This window comes from Diabrotica undecimpunctata, chromosome 10, assembly GCF_040954645.1.
Source record: "Diabrotica undecimpunctata isolate CICGRU chromosome 10, icDiaUnde3, whole genome shotgun sequence".
NCBI classification, from domain to species: domain Eukaryota; kingdom Metazoa; phylum Arthropoda; class Insecta; order Coleoptera; family Chrysomelidae; genus Diabrotica; species Diabrotica undecimpunctata.
Window position 1 is genome coordinate 54,894,755 of NC_092812.1, and position 16,054 is coordinate 54,910,808.

At 32.8% G+C, this 16,054-nt stretch overlaps 1 protein-coding gene across 4 annotated transcripts in view; it reads left to right on the forward strand.

Moving 5' to 3' along the window:
• Nucleotides 1-16,054, forward strand: part of smash (smallish) — a 124,510-nt gene that overhangs the window by 50,512 nt on the left and 57,944 nt on the right. The window contains exon 1 of one of the 4 annotated variants that reach the window (XM_072546663.1): nucleotides 6,184-6,394. The exons of the other annotated variants lie outside the window; for them this stretch is intronic. The gene's annotated coding sequence lies outside the window, so the exon portion shown is untranslated. Of the gene's footprint in view, nucleotides 1-6,183; nucleotides 6,395-16,054 lie in introns of those variants that run through there. 4 annotated transcript variants of the gene reach the window in all.

Here is a 16,054-nt window from a genome sequence, read left to right on the forward strand (position 1 = left end):
TGAAGTGTCAGAAAAAAATCCAACACAGTTTCAAAATAGAGCGCTTTAACGTTAAAATAATAACATTTATCGTATTTTCGTTGGAAAATTATTCAAAACAAAGCAGATAATAACTACGAGATGTACAAATCTTAATTCACCATTTTCTTTTATTTATTTATTTATTCGGTAATTACACGGATTAGTCTGAATTTTGAACAGTGGATTGTGGTTCACTTTTTATTCACTTTACAATCTACATTTGTTCCCGCAGAGCTATAGTTTTTCCGTATTTCTAATTCAAAAAACTGATATTTTGACATAAATTTCAAACTGCATCCTCCATTACGTCTGCTGTCAATGATGTGCGTATGCGTAGGGTATACTTTTTGAACCAATGTTGCCACAATTTTCAGATATATTGGTAATAGCGAAAATACTAATTCTCGAGTAACTTCATAAAGGAATAAATAATGAGTATCATTATTCTCATGAATTCAATTGAATTGAATTAAAAACCATCGTTTCGTGCGTAGACGATAAAAAAGCTATGCTTTCCTTCCTAAGTCAATCCCGGAGTGCCACATCTCGTTTTTTAATTAAAATTTTTAGATGCGATTGCATTAGGTTAGGTTAGGTTTTATTTTGTTATCAAAAAATTTAAATTCAATATATTTACATCCCAAAAAAAATTGTAACTCATATACTATAAATATATTCGATATTTCCTAAATGAAAAGCCTTTTAAAAAAAAATCTAGAACTCGTTGATTTTTAAATTTAATGTTCTACATTTTACAATAAAATTTCATTATACAAGGTGATACACATTACAGTGATGACGTCATCGGCTCTTTTTTTAAATGTAACACCCTGTATTTTAGGACATTTTTAGATCGATAAAAATGAGCTGATTCCAAAAAAGTATAATACTGGGGGTGTAACGGATATAATTTGAAAGATATGCGCTTAGAAAATTAATTCTTCGCGAATTTTAAGCGAAAAACAAGAATTCTTTACGAATTTTTTAATTTTGTTTTAAGTCTCCAATATTTGCAGGTTTCGTTTTATAAACAACATTCTTTAAATGACCCCACATAAAATAATCCAAAGAATTGAGGTCTGGCGACCTCGCTGGCCATTCAATATGTCCACGTCTTCCAATCCACCTGAAAAATTTCTTTTAGGTACCTTCGAACATCTAAAGCATAATGCGGAGGTGCACCAATCCTGTTGAAACCATAAACTTTTATCAAAACCTCCAAGATTAATTGTACTGGGGAATAAATTAACTAAAGTAGGTACGAGATATCCACTTAAAAACTGAAGGTATGCTGGCCCGTTTAAATTACCTTCGAAGTAGGGTCCAATGATTTTATTTCTTACAATGCCAGCCCATACGTTTATCTTTTGCGGGTATTGTGTATGCTGTTCCCGCATCCAGTTGGAGTTTTCTTTTGCCCAGTATCTACAATTCTGACGGTTGACCGCGCCATTTAATTTGAATGTAGCCTTATCATAAAAAATAATATTTTGAACCAAGAGAGGGTTTCGGTGGCTGTTACCCATCATTATTTCGCAAAATTGTATTCTTTTATCTGGATCATCCTCGTTTAATTCCTGTACAACTGTACATTTTACTTACTTTACTTACTTTTACGTACTTTGTGTACCCTTGTATTGCAGACATCGAGATCGCTACTAACCTTACGAACAGAAGTGCATCTTCTTCAAAAGCAAGTAGAACATCTAATGTTGTAACATAATTTACAGAGGGACGACCTGATTTGCGTGCATTTTCAACCGTACCAGTTTCTCGAAATTTCTTTTCAATCTTAGTTACTGTTGACTGCGTGATGGGTATTTCTGGGTATTTATCATTAAATAAATTACACACTTTCATCTGAGTTCGCGATTTGTCTCCATACCCAATCATCATAAGTATTTCAATTCTTTGCTTTACACTCAAATTCATTTCTACTTAAAATTAATTCTAAGCAATAATACAGAACATTCACGAATTAATACAATTATTGCACTACTTAATTGTTATTGAACGTTACTAAAAATAATTATAGTTTACCAAAAACTAGAAGTAGGCTACTTTTTTGCAATTGATAATAAATAATTTATTTTCTAATCGCATATCTTTCAAATTATATCCATTAAACCCGAGTATTATACTTTTTTGAAATCAGCCCATTTTTATCGATCTAAAAATGTCCTAAAATACAGGGTGTTACATTTAAAAAAAGAGACGATGACGTCATCACTGTAATGTGTATCACCTTGTATAATGAAATTTAAAAATCGACGTGTTTTAGATTTTTTTAAAAAGGCTTTTCATTTAGGAAATATCTAATATATTCCATACTTTACGAACACACTGTATAGTATATAAAATTTGGTTAATTTAATTTAAAATAACATTGGTTATTAACTTCAATATTGCCCCAATATTGATAGTCAACAAAACAATGTCGTCCACATTATATTATTTATCGTTTGTTACTATGTATGTTTTAGTAATTTCTTGAATGTAAATTCATAGAATTTTCATAAATATGTACACTTATAAATTAATTGTTCTGTAGTTATATAACAAGCCTCGGCGTAAGTGTTGCCCTTTAATTTCTATTTTGGAATTTTGGATACCCAAGAAAGGCGTTAAGAAGTAGGCATATTCAATCTGACCCCAATCAACAAATCTTTCGTAAGAATTTTTTCATCAGCAATACTGATTGTATAAGCAAGTTTATATATATTTTAGTGGGTTTTAGAACAATGGGATAGGTTGTAGCATTTTTTATTTTTATTGTTAATTATTTTTAATGGTCTAAAATTGGGCGTTGAAAAGTAAATAAATAAAAAACAATAAAATTGTTTATAATAAAAATTCTTCTGAATATTACGTTCTAGGTAATATATATTTAAAAGTTAGTCGTACATTAAAATGAAAAAATGTGAATGAACAAAAAGGATAATTGACACTTAGACAATACACTGTTTTTTGGTATTTTGTCACAGTCTATGAATTACAACTCAAACATTTTAAACCACTAGGTCTGCACATTTATACTGGGATATTTTTAGACAGAGAAGGCTTCAATTTCATTTCGGAAAGCTTAAAATATTGTTTATATTCAAATATACTTCAGGTTGCAAAAATCCACTTTTATTTCGTATCTTGCTATGTCTTAGCATAAGCGCTTAGGGCATAGGCGCAAAATGGTCAATGCGTTTTAAATGTATTAATTTTTTTCGAATCCTGAGAAAACTAATAAATATTTTTGAAAAATTTAAACGCAAAATGAAAGATTGCATTATTACCTAGGGCCGAAAGTCCCTTAGAATAACCAAAAAGTTTCTTTTGAATGAGATAATTGAAATTAAAAGTCACACTAAATTTTCTCTTTTCTTTTCACCCCTATAATTTATTAAAATAAACATATAAGTTTACAGGGACTTTTTGCCCTCGGTAATAACGTAATCTTTCATTCTGCGTTAATTTTTTTTAAATATACTTATTGAACACACTGAACATTTTGACAAGTGACATTTTGCGCTTATGCCCTTAAGGCACACTAGCACACACAAGAGATAGGCCAGTAAAGAAAAAAAAAGTTTAAAAAATCTTATTCAGGTTTTTAAAGGTTGTAAAAGGTATATGAGGGATAGCTGATGACAAATTCTTAAAGACGTACAGCTGATTTTGCTTTGTTTTTTTTTAACAGTCATAAAAAGTAAAAAACCAAATTTTTGAAAACCAGAAAAAATTTGAAAACCAGAATTTACGATCAGTGTATCCTCCCTATACTCACGTATGGTTCACAGATGTGGACACTCGCCAAGTCCAATATGGATAAAATAGTAAAAGCACAAAGAGCGATGGAAAGATCAATGCTCGGGGTGACACTTATAGACAAAAAAACAAACAAATGGACTAGAAGCAAAAAGAAAGTAAAAGACCACAAATGAGATGGGCTGATGATATTAAGAAGATCGGAGGACACAACTGGAAGCAAGTGGCGCAAAATAGAAGACATAGGGGGAGGCCTATGTTCAAAGTTGGATTACTTAAGGCTGAAGAAGATGAAGAAAAAAAGTAAAAAAATTAATTGTTTGCCTAAAAACGCTTCTTATACATTTTAGGGAAAAATGAGTCAAATAATAGTTGTAGATCATAACGAGTTCTTTAATTTTCGAGTTTCTAAATTAAAATACATAAACAATTGACCGAGATAACTATTAAAATCCCTTATTTTTGCAGTAATTTATAAATGTTAATAAATATGTTTTTGTATAATGACATTTAAGATAACTACTTGAAATTATGGCAATTAATGAGTTATTAAAGTGTGTTTGACATTTTCTCTCTGTTTCTATTTTTAAAATTTCGGTAGACAGCTGATTTTGTGTTATCTTGTTGTGGTCTTGTTTTTGTTCACAAAAGGAATTCCCATCGTTTTTGCTAGTACTAGGTGTTACATTGGTTAATGTAATTTTTGTAGAAATTTTATCGTTCTGGTTTGGTTTCGGTCGGGTCGGTTTTATATTAGACATCTTATCTGTATTTGAATTAATATGGTTAACTGTATTTAATTTATTTAATAATTCTATTTGACAATTTAAAATTTTTATATTATCTTTTAAGTTCATTAATTCAATTAATTATCTTTTTATTTAAAGATATGGATATAACCCTCACATCAACAATTTGTCAAATAAAGCATAATCTAAATGAATACAATGTAGATGTTCAAGTTCAGAGTTTTGTGCAGTTTTTGTACCTTCAATAAAAACCAATATTTTAACTGTGTACAGATCGGGTAAGGGCGACTTTGACTTGTTTTTGGTGAATTTTGAGAATGTCATAACGTCCTTGCTTAGCAAAGCAGACAAACTGATCATACTTGGTGATTTTAATATAAATTTTGAAATTGAACCTGACCCTTATTTTGATATTCAAAATCCATTAACATCTTTTATTCTAAAAGTAACTAGAATCACACCCCAGTTCAGTAGTTGCATCGCAAACATTATGACACCACATTTTTCTGAAAATATTTACAGATTGGGCGTATTTGAACCTTGTTTTTCTGACCATTGATCTCAATTTTTATTTATTGACTCTGAGCATAAAGTTGTTGACACTAATCAAAGATTTCAACGGTTTATAACTTCTTCTGGTTTACAGAATATTAAACGTGCGCTAGCTAGTACAAAGATGGACGTTTTCTATGATATTAATAATGATCCTGATTTTTTGACAGTCTTTCTTACCGAAACTTATGACAACTTAATATCAAAGCATTTTCCATTAAAAAAAGTACGACAAACTGCTGAAAAAACACCCGTGCAATGGTTTAATAATGAATTAGGGTCTTAAAGACCTAATCTTTCTCTTATTAAACACATTGCAGATGCCACTAAGGATCCCGATTTGTTCTAAGTATATAAACAACAAAAATTTGAATATAATTGTCAATTACAAAATGCTAAAAAGTCAGCTTACTGTGATTTTATTAATAATTTCTGCAACATCATTCATTTAGATGAGTCACTTTTTTGTTTATGCTTTCACTAATTGTTTTGTTGACACCTTATTATAAAATCGTTTATAATTATTCTTTCAGTTAAAACATTTCAGTTATTTTACATTTTTTTGTCATTTTCTAGTCTGGCCAATAAAAAAATTAATCAATAAAAGATATCACTCTGAAGTCGCGCCACATAACTACTGAACGGTCCTCGTACGCACTGAACACGTGATGTATGATGAAGTAACCTTAAAACGGTGATTTCTTAATATTTTTGAATCAATGCCTTCATAATTACAGGATATCTTATTTTGAAATGATTTTTCTCCACTGATATAAAAAATAATGTAATGTTACTATTACCAAGTTAGATTCTGATGTTATGATACGGTATTTATTTATACTGTATCCTTAACGATCTAGTCATTATGATGAGTCAGATAAGTTTTCTGTATAAGATTGAAAAAACTTCGTAATCGTTGGTCAGTGTTTTTAGGTAATATCGGTGGAGGTGTAAATTTATAACACTTCAAATATTTTTACAAAGTTCTAATTTTAACTATGACTAGCGAAATATATTGTTTTCTGAACACTTATCGAAGTTAGTAAATATATTTCAAGTAGTTTATTTTGGTCTTGCGGTTTTTGAATATATTTCTACCGTTTTCTGGCCAGAGGAAACCGCGCGTCGCGGTTATACCTATGACTGTTTTTGAGTGAGGTGTATTGAAAGAAATGTTCTAATGTATAAATAATTGTGAAAACCTATTGTATCTGTCAAATCGATGATTAGTGTTTTGTGTATTTGTGAAATGTTTTGTAACTTTTGAGAAGAGTTCCTGATATTGTAGGAAGCAGATCACTGGAACTTTTGCTGTAAGTATAGATTCTGTATTTTTTGCTGTAATTTGTCGGAATATTAATTGTACAGTACAGGAGTATTAATTGTAGTAACATAACACAACAATTAATAAGGTATCACTTAAAATACTTCTACACTTAATTCCTTTTCTCCTTCTTCCGTATTATCTGCGTCACTATCATCATTCATTTCAATAATGAATTTATTTCGACCATTAATATGGAAGTGCCCAATCTTTTTATAGTATTTTTACTACAGAGAAATAAGCAAAAAAGAGACCCTGTTGGGGACCGTGACTAATCCACATACCTATATGTTTTTCGCATAAATTTCGGCGTCTTTTTTTAACTATTAACAATTTAGTGTAAAAATGCAATTTTTCGATTTTTTGCTTACCAGTAAAAAGCTTTAACATTTAAGGTAAAATTACAAAACTTCATCTTTTAAATCATAAAAAAGCTGTAAAATGGCGATTTCTAAAATTTGTAAGATTAATTTGTTGCTTCAAAAACTGCAAAATAATGCAAAAACGTTATTTTTTTATAACTATTGTCAAAAATCAACCTAGGCATTTGTTATTCTGCCCAAACTTAGGTAATGTGGTCCTCAACAAACCCTCAAAATTTCAGATCGATCCATTAATTAGTTTAAAAGTTTTTTTTTCTTGGCAATCGGGCTAAGTGCCCATCCAGCCAGCAGCAAATGTGTAATAACGTTCACTTAAATTAACCTATTCTAACTAAACTAAATACACTACAATTCTGGAAATTAAAAAAAGAAATACGATGGGAGAGGAACTAGGATTACTTTTCGCACCTAGGGGTCATTTAAAGTAACTCACAGACAGACAGAAAATGTAGACCACGGAAAGTATAGGTAAAAAGGTAAAATATTTGGCGATTCAATAGAGGTAACGAGCTTAAACACCTACACTAAAGTTTTAAGTTACACATTTTAATAAAGAATAAAAATAAAGAATAATTTTATATACCTTGTACATATTTAATGATATCAAATAAAGTAGATTGAAAGGGGGTATAATTTTTGCAATAATAAACTATTAATAAGTTCCTGTCTTTGTATTTCAAATTTACTACAAGCAGAAAAATTGTAATCTAAGTCGCAAACCATATTGCAAGTTTCATAAAGTTCGGTGTTGACTACACCGATTTTATATAAGTGTTGAGGGAAGCTTGCATGTACGAATTTCAGCCTACAAATGGTCACAATATCATTTCTTGTAAAATCATAATCTTGGTGCCACAAATCTGTCGGAATACTTGGATGTAATAGTGTGTATCGTGTGAGGTTATTAGAACAATAGTTTTTCCGATGCAATTCCTATTTTGCCTTAAAATTACTCTTAGATATCATTAAATATTCTAGAGCACCAAAATTGTTGTTGATATGGTCTACAGTTGTTGTAACGCTTTCTTTGGCTAGGGAGTCTGCAACTTCATTGCCAGGAAGTCCTATATGAGCTTTTACCCAAGTGAATTTTAATTCGTATTGACTTTTTTTTAATTTATGAATTCTTACTTTTAATTCTCTAATAAAAGGATTTGTATCAGTAGCCATCGCATTAATTGGGTTAGCGATGCATTTAAGAACAGATAAGGAGTCACTCAAAAAATGTATTTTTTTTAACTTGTTTTTTTCGACATAATCGCAGGCTTTAATAATACCAATCGCTTCTGCAGAAAAAATGGAAGTATTATTATTCAGTTTGAATTTTTCTTGAACGTTTGTTGATGGTATATAGAATGGACATCCCGTACCATTATTTTGTTTTGATGCATCGGTATATATTTCCAGAAAATCTGACAGATTTGATATGCAGGCGCTTAATATATTTTTACTTATCAACATACAACTTATGGGAAGATACTGCGAGAAAAGATAGAGCAAGCGATAAAATGCAAAATCGGGGAGGATCAGGCAGGCTTCACGGCAGGAAGATCATGCATAGACCACATATACACACTGGAACAACTGTTGGAAAAGAAAAAAGCAAAAAATAGAGATATACACTTGGCATTTGTGGACTTGAGAAAGGCGTATGACTCTGTACCAAGTTCAGAACTATGGGAGGCAATGTACAAATTAGAAATACAGACGGAGCTCATAGAAGCTACAAAAGCTCTGTATAAAGAAAATAAAGTGTCCATTAAAATGGGAACAAGAATCATAGGAGACTTCACCACAACAAAAGGGCTCCTGCAGGGTTGTTCCACATCTCCAACCCTATTCAAAATATACTTAGAAAAAGCCTTGACTACATGGAAAAGAAAATGCGAAGGCATGGGAGTACCGGTACGGAACGAATACCTATATACGTTAAGCTTTGCAGACGATCAAGTAGTGATTGCACAAGACTAAGACGACCTCAACTACATGATGAAGAAACTACAAGAAGAATATACCAAGGCTGGCCTAGATATTAACCTCGCGAAAACAGAGTACCTATCTACAAGTGAAGAAGACATAGAAGATCTACAGATTGATGACAACGTAACAATCAAAGGAAAGGATAAATTCAAATACCTGGGGTTTATAATCACGAAAAAGGCAACAACAGAGGAAGAAATTACACAAAGATTAGGACAAACAAGAACAGCAATCCGACAACTTAACTCAGTATGGTGGGATAGACACCTAAATATGAAGACAAAAACGCAGATTTATAAAACATTAGTGCGAAGTAAGTGTAATACAACTGTAAGTGACATATGGGGCTGAAAATTGGATCATAAACAAGAAAAACAGCAGTAAGATAGTAGCAACAGAGATGGAATGCCTGCGAAGATGCTGCAGAGTAACAAGAATGGATAGGAGAAGTAATGACGAAATAAAGCAAAGAACATCAATAGAAACAGACATACTAACATATATAGAACAAAAAAGATTAAAGTGGTATGGACATGTAAGAAGAACTAGCGACAGCAGATGGATAAAGAGAATAACCGAATGGAGCCCCATAGGAAGGAGGAAAAGAGGACGACCCCGAAAATCCTGGAGGAACGAAGTAGACGACGCCATGAGTAAGAGAGGCCTAAACGATGGAGAATGGAACAACAGAGAGAGATGGAAACGGTTGAGCGAGGGAAGGCAGTGAATACTGTAGAATCCCTAAATATATATATATATATATATATATATATATATATATATATATATATATACTTATCAACAAATTTTCATTGTATACAGGAATATTAATTTCTAGTGGTTCCAACATGTCAAACAATTCAGATTTTTCGACTGAAATAGTTATTTTTAAATCACTATTATAACTACTTGCATTTCTAAAAGCCATACATAATGGAGGAGAAGGTTTTTTTGACCAGTACGTGTTAGTTAAATCGTGGTTATTTAATAAGGCTATTTTATCTAACAGAGTACGGCTTTTAAGAAAAGTCTTAACCTTAGAGTAGGGAATTCTAGTAGGAGTCGCGGCGGTTGGGCCTGGGAAAATTTTGTATCTCACTAGCATTGTAAGCTCCTCCCACACTGACGTCACAAGATGGCGGCTGACAGCTGTCAATTGTCATGTCATCCCGCAAACGTGAACATTGCGTCAATTCTTCTTCTGTTCGTTTGTCATCCCTCAAACGTGAATAAGGCGTCAATTCTTCTTCTTTTCGTCTGTCATCCCTCAACGTGAAGATGGCGTCAATTCTTCTTCTTTTCGTCTATCATCCCTTAAATGTGAACATGGCGTCAATTCTTCTTCTTTTCGTCTGTCATCTCTCAAACGTGAAGATGCGTCAATTCTTGACGAGTAGAATTCCCTACTCTAAGGACTTAACAATAAATTTTTCTGCTAATCATTCCCTCCGTAAAAATAATGGTGGTTCTAGTGCTTCAATCCGAAGTGGTTCCACAGGCGTTGAACACATTTCACCCAAACGGAGTCTTACGGAAATATTTTGAATTATTTCCAGTCGTTTTAGAATGTAAGGACTGTCTGATCCATATAACGTACATCCGTAATCCAAGATGGACCTAATAAAGGCTTTGTAAAATGTGAAACACGATTGTGAATCTGCTCCCCACCAGGTTCTCCTTATGAATTTTAAAAAATTTATGCCCTTTTAATATTTTGATTCTATACTTTGTATAAATGGGTAGATTATGTCTTGTAAAGATGGTAACACTAGATTTGTATAATCTAATCTATGCAATAAGGTACCCGAAATTAAAAAAAAAACGTTAATTTTTGTTGTTTACATCGCGATTTTTTAAATTTGAAGAAATGAATTCAGTTTTTGAAATAGTGTGAATTTTTGAAGAAAAAAAGACTAAGTAACTCGGTTTTAAGGTTCGTAGGACATTGTATTTTTTTAAACTAATGTAAAAATGCCAACATTTCGAATAAAAAAAATGAATTTACTACTTGTTAATGTGTCTAAATTATTTTAAATGTTTATAAGCTCAAAATCACAGTAATTTTGTAAACTTGTTTAACAATATTTAACATAAACTTTTCAATCGTTAAATAATTTAATTTGGTGCTTCTAGAATTCATGTAGACCTGTATCAAAGAGTATCTTGGAAAAATCGTTATTTCCCTGGTCTATTATTACAGTAATTGTAAACTTACTAGCATGTTTAGGTATAGGAGATATAGATATGTATGTATAGCATTCTTCTCTGGCATTAAATAAATCATCAGAAGAGGCTAGGGAAATTACTACTGCGTCTGTAGTCTCTTCTATGAGTTTATCCCAAACCGAAATTTCCTCTTCTTTACTAACATGATTCACCACATTTCCCCAATTTTCTGCAGTTATCATTGTCAATGAGTGCTTCATAAGGTCACGAACATTTCTCATATTAACTGTTTTTGTTTGTCTAGCTACATAGCACGTTGTATCCATATCAACTCGATGCCATCTACGTCACCGTTGTTTGGTGGCAAACGAGTCATTTTTATCCTGCGACCTTTAGCTATTTCATCGGTGATATTTTTTTTTTAATTAAAACTTGTCATCTGAAGCCTTTGGAAAGGAAACATATACGATTTCAATGATATGCTGAAAATGGTTTTAAAAGTTCCATGTGATCTTCAACTGATTACAGATTTTTCTGTAATTAACTTAAACATTTGTATATTATTCAAAGATATCTGTAGTAATTTCTTCATTTCTCCTTCTTCAATGTTCTTCTTAGTCCTTCAAAGAACCCATTATCGTATTCAATATGGCATATCAAAGTTCAGTAGTTATGTCTTCCGTGGATGGTTAACGTCTGGTTTCAATATTATTGACTTTTTATGAGGAAATAAATTTTCATTTTTCCTGTACCTAAGAAACCTGTAAATATTACATGCACTAACTCATCATGCACATAGCATCATGCACATTTAGCACAACAGTTTTCACTTGTATATTAAACACGCCCTTACACTTAGCTAGGGTAAAGGTGGCGGCATTTTTCACAGCACAATTATGACATTTTGACGGCCCAAAGGAAACTACAATAACTAAATTTATATTTAGGTAGATTTTAACATGTTGTCGGAGTTATGGAAAAAGGGCGAATTCACAAAATCTTAATTTTTCACGAGAGCACTTTCTAAGGTTTAGACCCTCAGGAAAATTATTGAATATTATTCAAATAAGCTGTAATTTTTTATTTCAATAGTGTAAACATGTCATTTTTGTATTCTCTAAGTTTCAAGATTTCTAGTAAAGCCGTTAAGTGATAATAACTATTTGTATTGCTAAATGTAACCTATTCGCCGTTTTTAGATACCTCAAAACTATTCATGATGGCTTTTTGGCCCCTTAGCACGTTATTTGTACAATCTAAAAACAGTATATTTAGAAAGGAATCAAAGAAAACTAGCTTAATACTCATTTTTTATTATAATTTTGAGTTTTTTACACATAAATTGAATAAGCAAAAGCATTGGTGAGAAAATATAAAAAAATCATGTACAGATTGTTCATTTTTCACTTTTTCTTTTGACACGATGATTTGATTTTCTTCTGAGACGATGATTCTTCTTTCTGATCAGCTGAAGATTTTCTTGTTGTGTTTACATTCCTTCTCTTACCACATCGAGTGTCACCTTTTGGTATATTCTCAAAGTATTTGTGATGGTACACGGGGATAACTCTGGCCTTACACAGATCCATGAGATCTTTGTGTTTAGTGACTGTTATGGGCAACCGACTGCTGTACGCCTTAGGGAGTAAGTCAATTGTAGAGGGCCTTCCCACATTTTTCAGGATTTTGATTTCTTGAAAACTTTTGTCATTGTATTCGTACTTGAAAAAAATAGAATCAGGTTTATCTTTCAAGAACCTGAACCATTTGATTTTTTTCCAGCCTACTAAGTCCCCAGTTACAGTTTTATACCTTTTTTTTTGTTGGTTTGGGCCAATTCCTTCCAATCTATGAAAGATGTGTGATCCAAATAAACAATGTTGTAAGGCTTTGGTGTTTTTCTTGCAGTCTGGCAAACAACATGCCATTCTGAAGGTACATTAATTTGTACATTCTTTGCTGCCCTTTCAATTGTTGAATACATCGAATAACCTTCTTGCTGAAAGTGCCCTGGTTCATAAAAGACGTGATCGATTACTTTGCAATTCGTACATCTGACAGCAAGTAACAATGCAGTTGCAAAATATTGATTTAAATTCTGCCCACAACTATGGCTCATTAGTAAGAATTCTTCAGTTTGTGGATGGTTTGCTATGTAATTAAATACACAGGTTCTATTTCATTAGCACCTCTATTCCCTTTGGTCTCGTCCCATAGGTTGCAAGTTCCTTCTTTAGTTACCAGATCGAATATTGTGAGGTCAAATACAGCAAGTTTTCGTTTGTAAAATATCGAGGATACCTCGCCCTTAGGACATTCTTTCACTTTTTGTGTTTTAAGTTTACTGGGCTGTCTCTTTGTTCTGCAAATGTCTTTCATATACATCTTTCATTGATTCCTTTTCATCTAGGGTCAGTGATTTGTAATGATTACACGTACTGCATTGATCCTTCTTAGGCTTATGCAAGCGCAGGTTTCCATAGGAGTAGAAATAGGCTTTGTACATGGATTTGGAAACAGGTTTTAACAATGCTTTTTTATTTTTTGAATTTAGTTTTTCATTTTCTATAGTGGTTTTTGAGTTATCTTTCCTACATTGTTCAAGATATAAAGTATACAACTTTTCAAGATTGAGTTGTGAAGAAAGGTAGAGTTTAGTGCTGGACTTTCTGCAGTAGTGGGATTCTACTTTTGGTATGGATTGAATATGCTGACGGGCGTGTTCTTCAATACAGGCTGGTATTTTGTTCACAATCGAGGCATTCTCTCTTTGGTCAGTCCTTTTTTCCAGACAGGCCCGAACAAGTTTTTCTGTTACGAACAAAACTGACAGGAAAAATAAACGACAAACACGAACGTGCTCTGAGTGTTTCTCCAGATGGTAGTGAAGACTGCGTTTTTTTCTGGATGCAGGATTACCTCGTCGTCTACTAGGTTCACTTTCAACTACATGATTAGCAACAAACTGTCGTTGTCCCACAGTACCAAATGCCCGAACTGCAACGGTCCCCTTCTCACCAAGATGTCCACACCGCAACACACATCCCAATAATTATAATCAAACCCAACCAGTATACACATCGAAACAAATCCCTTCTACGACCTTTCCTCCGATATGAAATTCTTAATACACTTCATATCCATGACCTTATTTAACGTCTTCCCTGAAAAGAGAAGCGCAACCATCCGATACCTTAACCAAATATCCAATTCACTATACGGATATGCCATAACCACCTCCTGCTTTAATAACCATATAAACCAAACCTTTACCCAACTCCTTACATAAATACACAACACTACACTCTCATGCACACCGAATACACACATAAAACCCACACACACACACATTATCATTAATACACACATTAATACCACTATCATTAATACACATTACATTAGAAAGCAGATATCATTTCTTCCTTTGAAAGTAATGATAAAAGAGGAACGGCTTCAGAAATGGTTTGCGGTTCTTATCTTTCGTATAGTACTTGCAGTTCTGTTTTTACCAGATGTCCTGTAAAATGGAATCACAACCTACCAATGCTTCTATTTTTTTATTCATTGAAACAGATATATCGGAATGAGGATAACTTCTCCTTCTCTGAGGAATAGGTTCATTGGTTTTTACTAGCTCAATCTAGTTGGTCAAGTGTCTTCGAATGTTTGCAGATATTGTTTAGCATTAATGGGGTCAGTATGAATCATCCGCAGTTGCTTAAAAATTATTTCTACAGGTGGCATGATTTTATGAAAAACTGTTAACCAAAATATGAAATTTTTATTCTATAATCTAAGTTTATATGCACCGGCTTGCTCAATCGTGGAATTTTATTTAATACTTTTGTCATTCTCTAAAATATCTATGACTGGTGTAAGCTTATTTCGGTATTCATAAACTGTACTGACTCCACGTGATTAAAAATTCCATGTAGTTTGTGATGATCGTGGTAATCGTTTATGAACTTTCTCATCCAATACCTTTGTTCTTTGAGGTGATGTAGTAAAAAAAGAACAAATCCCTGTTAAATTGGCGAAAAAAATCCTTACAGATGCATTAATTGAAGCCGCACTGCTCATTATAAAATTCATCTGATCTGCATGGCAATGTACATAGTTTTCAAATGGATATTTATCTTTAATTATTTTTTGTACCCCGTTTATACTTCCGCTCATTACTGACGCTCCGTCATAACTTTGCGCTATTAACTATTTGGCCCTTCTTCTTCTTCTTATGGTGGCTATCCGTTACGGATGTTGGACACTAACATGGCTATTCTGACTTTGTTGACTGCTGCCCTGAAAAGTCCGGTAGTAGTTAAGCTAAACCATTTTCGCAGGTTATGCAGCCAGGATATTCTTCTTCGTCCTGGTCCTCTTTTCCCATGCACTTTACCTTGAAGTATGGTCCGAAGTAGGCTGTATCGTTGTTCATTACGCATTATATGGCCCAGGTATTCTAGTTTGCGACGTTTTATGGTTATGACTAGTTCGCGCTCTTTATCCATTCTATGTAGTACTTCTTCGTTGGTAACTGTCTATCCAGGAAATCCTCAACATGCGTCTATAGCACCACATCTCAAATACTTCGAGTCCATTTAAGTTTGCACCCAGATAACAAAAGTTGGTGATTTGTGTTATAGGTTGTTGGTTAACTAGTAATTGACCAGGTGGTATCCTGTTTTTGCTTATAACCATGTAACTGGAGACAAGTGTCTGCAGACCTTTAAGACTGTCTGCAAAAATGACAGTATCATCAGCGTATCTTATGTTGTTCAATTGTTCTCCGTTTATAAGTATTCCCTCGTCTATGTCCGTTAGCGCTAGGTTCATAATGTGCTCTGAATATGTATTGAACAATAATGGGGACAATATACATCCCTGTCGCACACCTCTTTTTACCTTTATGTCGTCTGTTAACTGATCCCCAACTCTGACAGCTGCAGTTTGTTCGTAGTAGATATTGTTTATTATACGATGATCTCTGCTGTCTAGACCAATTGAATTTAATATTTTCATCAGTTCTTCATGTTTTATTCTATCGAACGCTTTCTGGTAATCAACAAAGCACACATATATATCACAATTCACGTCTCTACATCTTTGAAAGAGAACTTGTA